At 40.7% G+C, this 11603-nt stretch overlaps 1 pseudogene across 1 annotated transcript; it reads left to right on the top strand.

Moving 5' to 3' along the window:
* The first annotated feature begins 332 nt into the window (after nt 1-332).
* Nucleotides 333-9272, top strand: LOC111242992 (dnaJ homolog subfamily C member 7 pseudogene; annotated as a pseudogene). Its single transcript, XR_015327114.1, has 2 exons — nt 333-1664; nt 4409-9272. The product of XR_015327114.1 is annotated as a dnaJ homolog subfamily C member 7 pseudogene (transcript).
* Nucleotides 9273-11603: the final 2331 nt, after the last annotated feature.

Here is an 11603-nt window from a genome sequence, read left to right as displayed (position 1 = left end):
TTGCTGTGTTATATATGCATCTGTTCTGTATCTTCCAGCTAATCACAATAAGATTGTGCATTACCTATTTAGTCTGTGCTAAATAGGCATATAAAAGTGTACGGTATTTACGTTTCCCATGCTGATTCTGTGAGAATAAGCAAGTTTGCAAGCGCCGCTGAACTTCTGTATCTAATAGAATGACAATAAATCCAGTTGAAGTATTGATACCAATGAAATGTACGTTTAAAATGTTATTCCATGAATAAATTTGCAGTTTACAAGAAAAAACGAATGTTAAAATGAAAACAAAGGTGGAAGAAATGCTTCGCTAGGTCTAAATTCACTTTTGTACGCGCTCGTTTGTATAAGAACGTTAGGTGGAGCTCATCTGCTGCTGACACAGGTAATTTCTAGATCGGAAACGGTACATCGCACTTGTTAATTTTGATGTAATTCTTGTGTAATTTTTATGTCATTGTGAAATTTTTTCTTAGGATAGGCTCGCTGCTTGTCCACAGTGTGGTCTAGCGACATCTAACGTCAACTACAAAAGGTTTACCTCTGCGCTCAAACACGTTTTTAGCCCAGTTGGTGGTAATTGAACCAGCCTTACGCCATAGACAAAGTGTGAGCGAATTTTTCGTGCCCGATCAACTCAGCCGGGGTCGCAACGCTAAAGCTTAAAAAATTCGTATCAGTACGTCGCGCGTGTGTTTGAGTGAACCGCACACACAATATCCGCAGTATGCTCCTAGCCACACAGCCCCAACCCCCATGAACTGTGCGAAGAAACCACAAGCAAGCTTACAAGGGATGAGAGCCAGCTTCATTGCACCTTTATGTCCCACTTGTATTTATCACACTATAGAATAGTGTCATTTTCTATGTATCTTCCCAGGTTACCTCAATACGGTTAAGTGACGTTAGAAATAATACCACTGATAAAATACTGACGTCAATTACCCTAGGTATTCAGCCATTCTACCTCTTAACCGAGCCATGTACATTGAGTGAACACGTAGCGTTCACGTGTGCTTGGAGCATTTCGCCTTCTCGTTTTCAAGGTACACAGCACGTTCATAGGCGGGTCGATCCGCGACTAAAGAGCTTTTATTCAAACTATTTGTCGCTTCGCAACGTTGTAGCGTATTTGGGATAGGCTTGCCTTAAGGACGCTTTTGTAAAATCGCGTACATTGACCCCCTTCTAGAGCACGTGATTAATGCCAATTTCCATTGAGGAAATCTACGTAAAAAACTCAATCAGCTCGTTGAACTAGTCGGAGATACGTATTCCAAAGAATATACATCGCCTTAACGTTCCTACCTCTGTCCGACCCTGTTCGTGAAGTAACCGGCTGTCATTAGCAGCACCATTAAGTATGAATGGTGATCAAACTAAAAAAACTCATAACTGATCAAATAGATTTCTGTATCATTCACGAATTTCGGTAATGTTAACCCCGCTAAGATTATTTATAATTATGTAGCCATAAAAGGTAAGCGAAAATGGTCGAAGTTCTGTCAAGGATCATCTAGTAGTCGTACGTCTATTTTAGCTACTAGCCGCGGCAAAGTGAGATAACATACAGCCATCCATGACAACAATACGAGTATAACGCTACTGCTCGTCGGGGATGAGGGAAACAGTGGCGGCGATGATCACCTTCAGCATAAGAAAGCGTAAGCGTGCCTTTTATTGTTATTAGATAGCTTTTTGTTATTCGTTGTATCGGGCGGCCTTGTCAAGCTCACACAGAAATATCCGCTTGGATTTTGCTCAAACGTATAATAAACAAGCGAAAAAGATAGAACGCGTATCCGCATAGGAAGGAACCATCGTCAAACAAACCGTAGCAACGAAACTGCATCTCTACCGACAAACCGACTGCCACAATCACCAGCCGTGCCAGCTGACCGGCCAACCGACCGACCGACCGACCCGTGATGGATGATGCTGACGACGACGCCAGTGATGGTTAATAGTCGTCGTAAAGGGGTTCGAAAATGACGTTGTTGTAAAGGTGATCGCGGCGGTAACTAGTCTGTCGATTCGCGCGGCTGCTGTGACAGTAGCAAATTGTGACTGACCGCCCGCCCGCCCCTTAGACCATCAACTCGTACCGGACGCGTACCGTTCAACACATATTCGTGTTATTCCGAAAATTTTTGAAACACATAATGCTGAATAATCCACATAATATTATTGGAGTCAACTGTTTCCTCATGAAAAAATTCACGCATATATGTAATTGCATCCGATTAGTTGTAACGTATATATACACCGTGCTACTTTGCTATACTAAGTAGAAATTTTGTTCGATTTTGCCATTTTGTTTGCGTCAGCTATTACTATTACCATCAATATGTGATTCTTAAAAATGCAAATTGCACACCTGCCGTTCTTGAATGCAAACACAGAAGTACACATAGCAACAGCCCTTTGTTTCTCCTATTTCCTATGGTTTTGCTCACTAGTCGATATTCCGTAGCCTACTATCGATCATTATGATTTGCATGATCAGGGCTTTTCATATAATAGTTCTAAGGCCACACTGTTCTGAATAGGCTCCAATCTGGGCCAACACATGCGCTCGACCTAGTACGCCTTTTCCTTTTTGTCTGAAAAAAAAAACAAATAATTCGTCATTATCGCTTTTTGTGGCAATGCTCAATCTGAAATTCGTATTTCCAAACTGGAAGTGATTATAACGATGTTAATAACGATATTAATAAGAATAATTATTCCTGTCATTATAAACATGTAACTAGAAGTAGAAGGTAAACAGTTATTAGGTTCATTTAATATATAACAGTATTTTGATGAGCAGACATATATCGGTCGTCCCTGTTACCGGTGAGACTTTGATTCAGTTTACCAATTTTGCCGATTTGGTTAATGATAATCTTGTCATTTGAACTGACCAGTGAAAGAGGCAAGAAGTACACGATTTGCGCACGGTGCCTTAACGTTCGATATAACAAAATTTATAGCGGATCCATCTTCAGGATAAGATCTCGTGCGTAAGGTACATTAAGAAAATTCACCTAAACATATCCGATAATTTATATCCGAGAATCTCTGGTAGTGTCTATAAAAATAAATATGTTCATTGCTTGAAATGAAAAAACATGGGGATTCGTTGAATTTTTCAAGTGTTTATGATCGCCAAGGAAAACGCTACCGTATCGCCTTGCTGAGCACGCCATATTAAGCAGTGATGTCTCATGAACTGTATTATATGACAATTAACTGATGAACTAAGCTAAACTGAGAAATGTCTGAGTGAAAGGTTTTCAAAATATGTACGAGCGCTGATACAGCGCGTATTTATTACTCTAGGAAAAAAAAACTTCTCAAATTTTTCACCAATTTTAGTACTAGAAGAAAAAATAAATTTGAGTCCTGCCATGCGTGACAAGTAAAAATATTCTCGTCATCAAAATAAGCCATCAGTGTCTTGATAGTCTCAGAATAATCAAAATAATTCAGCAGGCCTTTCATTATGTCGTCGGTGCACTTATATATCGCACGTTTTTTATAGAACGGTTGGATTTATGATACATCCGTTAGCATATATTCGGACACGGTTACGCTTTCAAGTAACTTCATCGACGTTTTATTCTGCACAAACCTTTCGTTCAAGTTTTTCACCGAATTAAGTAAGCTATAATTATTAATGAGGTTCGATAGGTCGTTTTAGAATCATCGTATATTACCAAAATGCGTAATGCAATCTAATGTTTTCGCATTCGGCTCCCAGCCTCCAACATAAGTCGTACATAAGGCTCAGGAATTCAAACGTGTCACTAAGTTCCATTCTATATTTGTTGATTCAGTTACCTAACCTGAACCAGCCTAAATAGGCATATTCTGACTGATGACTTTGGAAATAAAAATATAATGGAAATTCGCGACAGTATTACGAAATAACACGTTTTACTTCAATTCTACCAAAATTGACTTCAGTCCCACTTTTAGCCATCTCCATAACATCTCATTATACTATTGTGCACTTCAATGACAGACTACAAGCGTTATAAAGAAAAAATACAGCAACGCTAAAAATGAGACTTTTTTTTTTTACCAGAGCTATATAAATAACTTTCTTTATTCACACAAGTTGTCCAGTCTGTCTCGTTAACGAAATTTTACAGTCGGTCGACACCAAACTTTATATAACTAATTGAAGTACGTGTCTCCCGAAAGTAGAAGTCGATCCAAGCCTCGTTGTTTCAACTCTGTTGACATACAATGCAAATACTAATGATTCTACCTCACTTTTGGTAAATTTAATGGCTTTTGCTAGAGCGGACAACAATTTTTACATCTGCACCTCCTCATCGCTTTCAGGGCTCCGAAGTCTTTTTTACGCCATTGGCTTAACCTTTACCTGTTATTCTAACTTGAGCCTCATTTTTTTCAGCGATCTAGATTTCTGCGAGCTCGTGTTATTCGAAAAATCGATTGCAAATTTCGTCTGCACGCACCTAATCGAGCTGGGGGTACAGTTAGTGTGGCCAGCTGATCAGCTGTAAATGCCCGATATTCAACGATATTATTATCATCATCAACGTCACCATTTAGTATGATCACAGAATCGGCAAATGCTCGTGCTTCTAGTTTATAACAGCGCATATACTTCTGCTAACAAAGTACAGAGACCTTTTGAAGCCATAGCTGGTCACTGACTGGTAAATGAATCAAGGATATAATACATAACAGATCGCGTTCGTTCTGCCGTGTTTTTATTTGTGCATGATTCTGGGTTATGTTTGAACGCGATCTAGTACCTTGATCATTGATGCTTGCAGGATTTCTCGTCTCGAGTGCTCGTTATTCGGCTATTGTTTTTCGGTGATTGTTAGGCCACTGCGCTTTGAATTAAGGCATACCAATGGCCGAAGTTGAGTTACGGGTACCTGAAAAGATGGCCTCGGAAGAGGTCAAGATGGATCTAGACGAAGAGCCTCAGGTGATCAAAGAGATACTGAGCGACTATACGAAAGCAAGGCTTGCAGAAAACCGTAAATTAGCCGCGAACGATCTTTACAAAAAGAAAAAATATATCCAAGCCTTGTTACTATACTCTGAAGCTATAAAACTCTGTCCGAATAACGCTACTCTGTACAATAATAGGGCCGCATGCCATCTAATGCTCAATCATTATCAGGAAGCCCTCAAGGACTGCCACAAGGCGTTAACCAATGACTCATCTAACGTGAGGGCCCTAATACGCGAAGCTAAATGTTACCAACTGATTGGAGACGTCTCAGCTGCACTCCGATCGCTAACCCGAATGCGCTTAGTGGAGCCGAACAGCACGGAATTAGCCAAAGAGCAAAAAGCAGTCGAAAAGCTTCAAGATATTATTACCGAAAGTAACAAAGCCTACGCATCGAGTGACTACGAGAGATGTATTTATTTTATGGAACATGCAATTGCTTTGTCCCCAGGTTGTGGCAAGTTTAAATTAGTTCGCGCTGAATGTCTAGCGCATCTTGGGCGACTAACAGAGGCGAGGGAAGCTGCGCTTGAGCAGATGCGGCTAGATACTTCGAATGCCGACGCATGGTATATCCGTGGCCTGGCACTCTACCTTGAGGACAACCTTGACAAAGCGCTGAAGCATTTTCAGCAGGTAACCCGATTGGCTCCGGATCATCCGAAAGCCGCACGCCTATTTAAACTGTGCAAGAACCTTCGTATGGAAAAACAACAGGGTAATAATCTCTTCACAAAAGGAGCGTTTCGGGAGGCATTTGCGGTTTATTCAAACGCACTTAATATCGATCCCACCAACAAACTGACCAATGCAAAAATACACTGTAACCGTGCACAATGTTCAATGCGGTTGGAACGTTATAACGACGCCCTAGTGGACTTCAATAGAGCGATTACCCTCGACGCCAACTACATCAAAGCGTACGTCCGCCGAGCCCAATGCTACCTACAGTTGGATATGTTTGATGAGGCTGTACGAGACCTCGAGCATGCTTATCGGCAAGATAACTCTACCGAAAATAAAAGACTGCTTGAAAATGCCAAATGCGAGCTGCGAAAATCCAAACGTAAAGACTACTACAAAATTCTCGGCATCGGTAGGAACGCCAATCAGGACGAAATTAAAAAGGCGTATAAGAAGGCGGCCCTTAAACACCACCCAGATCGGCACGCTCGTGCCACCGAAATCGAACAACGCGACCAGGAAAAAAAGTTCAAAGAATTAAATGAAGCGTACGGCGTATTATCGGATCCACGAAAGAAGTCACGATATGACAGTGGCGTAGATATGGATGATAATGGTTACGAAGGAAGCCATGTAGTTTCCCCTCATGTGCATTCGTTCCACACTTTCTTTAATAATGGTTTGTTCGCCAATTTCGGGGACTCGTCTGGGGGTTTCCAATTCCACTTCTTTTAGGACCGCCATCGTAATACGTACTGCAAATAAGAACGGTTCTGTTGCATTACTTTGTTTCTTTAACGGCATTTTCCTATTGGAAAAACAGGGATCTCAGGCCACCCTCCAGGGGCTCTTTGGCCTTTAAACTGCGGCTGACGAATGTCCTGATCACCTTAGCTATTTCGAAAAGGCTCGAGTGACGTGCTGATATTTTCGGAGCCTTTTCAGATCATGACGCATCAATCTCTTCGGCCTCAATGGTTAATGATTAACATTCCCTTAATGGGCATTTACGACGAGAGCACTTTCAGCGACGGACGATTTATGTAGTTAAAAAAAAACAGTAGAATTTTGCTTTATATTAAAGGTTTACTACGTAACCATATGGTATGGAAATTTCAATGGACGCAAGCTATTTTGTTGTTGATCAGACTGTTGTTCCAAAGCAGCATTAGTGATTATATCGAGGTAAACATGAAAAAGTTTAAATAATGAACTTACGCAAAACTAGTTACTACCATTAACAATGTATGAACTGATTTCATGGACTTTTCCGTGTTGCAAACAGATCATTGTGGGCGCAAGGTGGATTTTGCAGGTTTGGAACAGCCATCCATCTGCGGTGGGGTTTAACTGATATTTGGGTTAGCAAATCGCTTGGGAGTGTAAGAAATACCTCATCACAGCTACGTCAGTAAGGAATCTTTGTAGAGCCGTTGTTTGTATCATCGGTAAGATTCTAGATCAAGCGAACTGCCGCTCATCATGAGCGTCATCTGCTTTAGCAAACACAAACGCCAATGCGTTCAACGAGGATAATGGTTTTCAATTAACCTGCCAGCAGTACCGCAGGAAGGGTGTCGTACTGGCTACTGAATCTACGTAAATGCGCAGGAGAGACCGAAGCTGTATTGTATAATGTAATCATTCGATCACGTCCAAACGTGATCTCATTTGATCCTATGCATCTGCGTAGTGATGAATATTAACGTTGATGATGGCACTTGGTGCAGTCAGTTCAATTGACTCTAGTTATCCATGAATGATCTTTTATGTTTTTGCTTTTAGTGACTTACGTGGTGACTAGTTATTTTTTTATTCGGTGAGGTTTATTGCGGATGTTTATGGCCGATCGTATCTTTCGTGTGTAAATAATCAATCAGGTTTACTTTGGTCCTATTGTAGGCATCGTCTCGGGCCTGATAACATGAAGCGAATCAATGAATTCGTGATGTACGGCAGCCGAATTTAATCCCGCTTTAACTCTGTCTCATTCCTATGTTTGTTGTGGTAAATACAAAATGAACACTTGTTTTGCTACTCAAGATAGCAATAGCAATGATTCTATATATCAATAAAACGCAAAGGGAACACAAAACCGAGTAGATTACCATCGTAACATGCTATACAACAGGAAACGTCTGTCAGAAACCTGCTCGTTAGGAACGTTCCTAAAATCAAATCAGTAGTTATTATCAATAGCTGTTATCTACCTATAAATAATGATGCTTGCCTCATGCCGCCGCCGTTTCGACAACCTTAACAACAACGACCCTAAATTAGGTGACAGCGATGTTAGCCGAAAGTACGTCGCCTACTCAATCGGTTATGTATGATCGTTATACAGCTCTTGGTCGTTGTCGCTGTTAGCGGTTTTGCGGCCGCCACTATTGCTATCGATTGATAAATGCTTAGTTGAGATTGTAGAAACGACGGTAGCGAGCGACGCAAGGCGACTGGATAAGCGAAATGCGCTACGCAGAACACGGGTCGACAAGCGTCGAGGCGTACAAAAATAAGGTCGACTCAGTATGTGCGAACGTTTTTTAAAACTTAACAACGAAGTTGTGCTATAAGTTGAGCCATCAGGATGTTCACCGGAAAGAGATACGATGACAAACCGTTCGTACTTTACACTAATAACATAAATACACAAGATATGTTGCAGCGACAGGGGTAGGTTACATATTGAGTCATTATATATATAGTCTAGAAATAGAACTTTATCGAGATAGAATTGAATTGAGAAGAAAAGAAATGCGCGTTTATACGGAAGAAATCGGCTGTTTTCAGATGTTTATGGTCGATATCTTGGACGTTGAGGTCGGCTTAATTTTTTTGTTAACATTACATTTCTTACGCACTTTTTTCCCCATAGCTTTACTCGAATATTCTTGAAAGTTTAATAGGTACGAACAAAAGTTATCAGGTTCGCCAATGATAATGCAATTAATTGATATTGAGATGTTAGCAGTAAACGCAATCGGCAAAGAAGACACCAGAACTACCAATAATATCAGTTCCGATACGTAACGGTTCTCACGTATGGCACACGCACCCACGTTTGAAAAAACCCTTTGCTGACGGGACTGATCGCGGATGTGAGCATGCCAAGCCCGACTTGCAGGGAACAAAGCAGAATACATGTGCAGCGCCGTAATCACATGGTGTACGGACCGTCATTGCACCCCTAATACTAACAGCTCCGTATGTGCATAAACACATCCGTTTGTAATAGGGTACCTGTTCTAATCAGCGCGGTACATCTGTTAATAATTACATTCGTTTAATGGATCACATTCGATCTTTTAGAAAACTAATTGGGGTTAGGACGGGGCAAAAGTCATCGCAAGTACGAAAAGAACACGGAAAGCGGAATACAGACGAAAGACGGTTACCGAATGTGTCAAATGCAAGATGGAATTAACTGAATTCATAATTGAGTTAATCAAGCGAATTTATTACTAAATATTGACGAAAGAAAGATTGATCTCCGTGAGCTAGATAGGTAAACCCATCAAGATACGTGCTTATTATGATGTTTTCGTGCATGTGTGAGTAAGATGGGCATGATTTGTTTCCTGTTATTAAATTAACGCGAGTGTTTAGAAATCGATCGGCTGATTTGTCGTTGAAATTAGTAACAGCAATAATAATAAACACAGTTGTGGTAACTGTTTTCGTCGTTATTATTAGTACTACACTTTGATGCAGGTTACAGTGTGAGTGTTTTTCCTAAACATTTACTGATGCTGTCGATGCTAAAGAAGGAATTAGTCTGGTTTCAGAAATAAACTGGTTTCGGTAGAATTTCTCGTGCAGCTACCTGGACATACCATCAAGCCCTTTAGACGATAAACAACCCTGAAAGAACAAGAGAAACAACTCTCGGTTGTTGACGAAGATAAGTCGAGAGTAATGCGCTGGACCAGTATGTGGGGGCCTAAAATACTCTTGTCAGTCGGCTAACAAGCCTCCTTATAAACCGCTTACGAGTATCCGGTCAAACATTACATTTTACCTTTGATCGACCTTATATTTCGCGCGCGGCTTGCATTTGGCATTTAGTAACGTTATGTTAGCGCCTTTTTAGGTAGATATAGCGCGGACACGAGGGCAAAGACGCAATGCTCTATTAGCGGGTAATTATACTATTAAGAAGTTCCCGATGGTCTAACCCGATGGGTTAGACCATAAAAAGTAAAAAAAAAAGATATTTAATTGTAAACAGTGATTTTGTTCGAAGATCCCGGTAAGCACCCGGTAAGCCCGGAAGATCAGGTAAGCACGCAAGCGAAAGGTGTCTACTCGTACCCGTTACATTCTTTACGACAAGTCTTAGATGAAACCTATCTTTAAAATCACATGCGTTAGAACAGGAACATAGCTAACCCTGGTGTGTTTTTGTCCCTTGGCCTATTAGTGACTTTGCGTAATTGAGGTGACTATCTGTGCGGCTCTCGTCGTATCTTGCACAGTTGACAGACTCTGACAGAGGACTGCAACGCTCAATACTGTGGTCTTCGATTCAGGTCAACCATCATCGGAGAAAATCGAGTCTTCCTTTTTAACGGATATATTAAGTATATTTGATAACGATTTCGGCTATGATCACTCTTTCTCGGGCCAGAAGCTATTTACTTTTGACACTAAATGGTTCAGGTTCGATTTACAACCGATCGATGTCAGGTCATGCCTCTCTTGCACCGCTCTATATACATAGGGATACTTTTTTTGGTTAGTTATCTCCTGCTTGTTTTAGCATTGTGGAAAATCTGTTCAGAAATCAAAGGATAAGACCCATTCGACCTGTCACACATAAAGCGACAGCTACATAATCCAATAGAAATCCAATATAACTGAACAGTGTCAAATAAATTTGCATGGTACAATATGTATTTAATCTGCATTAAAACTATTATCATTGTCATGGGTAGATCCGTAAATCAAATATGTAATCATCAGATGTACTACGATACAATGGTCACACGATTTGCGCATATATATATGGGTATAAAACGAGGTGATCAGTGCGTACGCAGTATGTGGCGACAACATTTTCACTATTCGTACTGACCGGCCTATTCATCGTTTGGCCTGAAGGTCTTTTGGCACACAGGTACGGTTCGAGGCAGTAAATTCCACGCTGAAAATTACCTTCGTGTTTCGAAGTCGTAAAATGAACGTTAGCTATTTAGTAAGACAGACGCAGCTATGCTCGTTTATCTATCTGTATATATATATATACATGCCTTTGTTGTTACGTTATCTGAAGCAAAAGGTGAAACATATTATAATTATATAACATATGATTTTTTACCTCGCAAAGGTACCTACTCGCAAAGTAAAAAAGCTTTTTTTAGCCCGTGTTTGTTGACAACACGTCAAACAACTAAGAACCTAATAGGATACGGAATATATTACATATGAGTGTCTGTCGGAGACCTTCTCCGCGGTCACAGTCATGACTACTTCCTCTTTCACAAAGAGCCCATTGACATGAAGGCTGTCTACGAAGTGACGCGGATAGTCGTTTCGTTTAGTAAATATATAATAGCACAATTCGAATATTTATAGGTTTGTGCTGAGGGGCTGCCAAATACCCGTGGCTGTTTCACGCTGGAATCAAGAAACGAATTCAATTAAATCACAGTGTCCTACGTTTCGTACGTCGAGGTCGCTGCGTACTCGCCTCCTGTGGCCTATCTTTTTATCAAATTCGATGCATACTCGTACTTAAATTTGCTGGATTAACGGGCAACGACAATTTGACTCAATGACGATGAGCAAGTAACTTGTTGTTTCTGTAATAATAAAAGGCACACACATGTAGAGGCTGGGAAAATTTCTCTTGGGTGACCATAGATACTGACTTGGTCTTTGGTAGCTAGTGGTCGTACATCGAGTTTCTACACGATTTATTAGCGCTGACTAT

Source organism: Varroa destructor, unplaced genomic scaffold (assembly GCF_002443255.2).
Source record: "Varroa destructor unplaced genomic scaffold, Vdes_3.0 BEIS01000001.1, whole genome shotgun sequence".
Taxonomy (NCBI): domain Eukaryota; kingdom Metazoa; phylum Arthropoda; class Arachnida; order Mesostigmata; family Varroidae; genus Varroa; species Varroa destructor.
The sequence above is the reverse complement of the archived record's forward strand: the minus strand, read 5'-3'. Positions and strand labels throughout refer to the sequence as shown.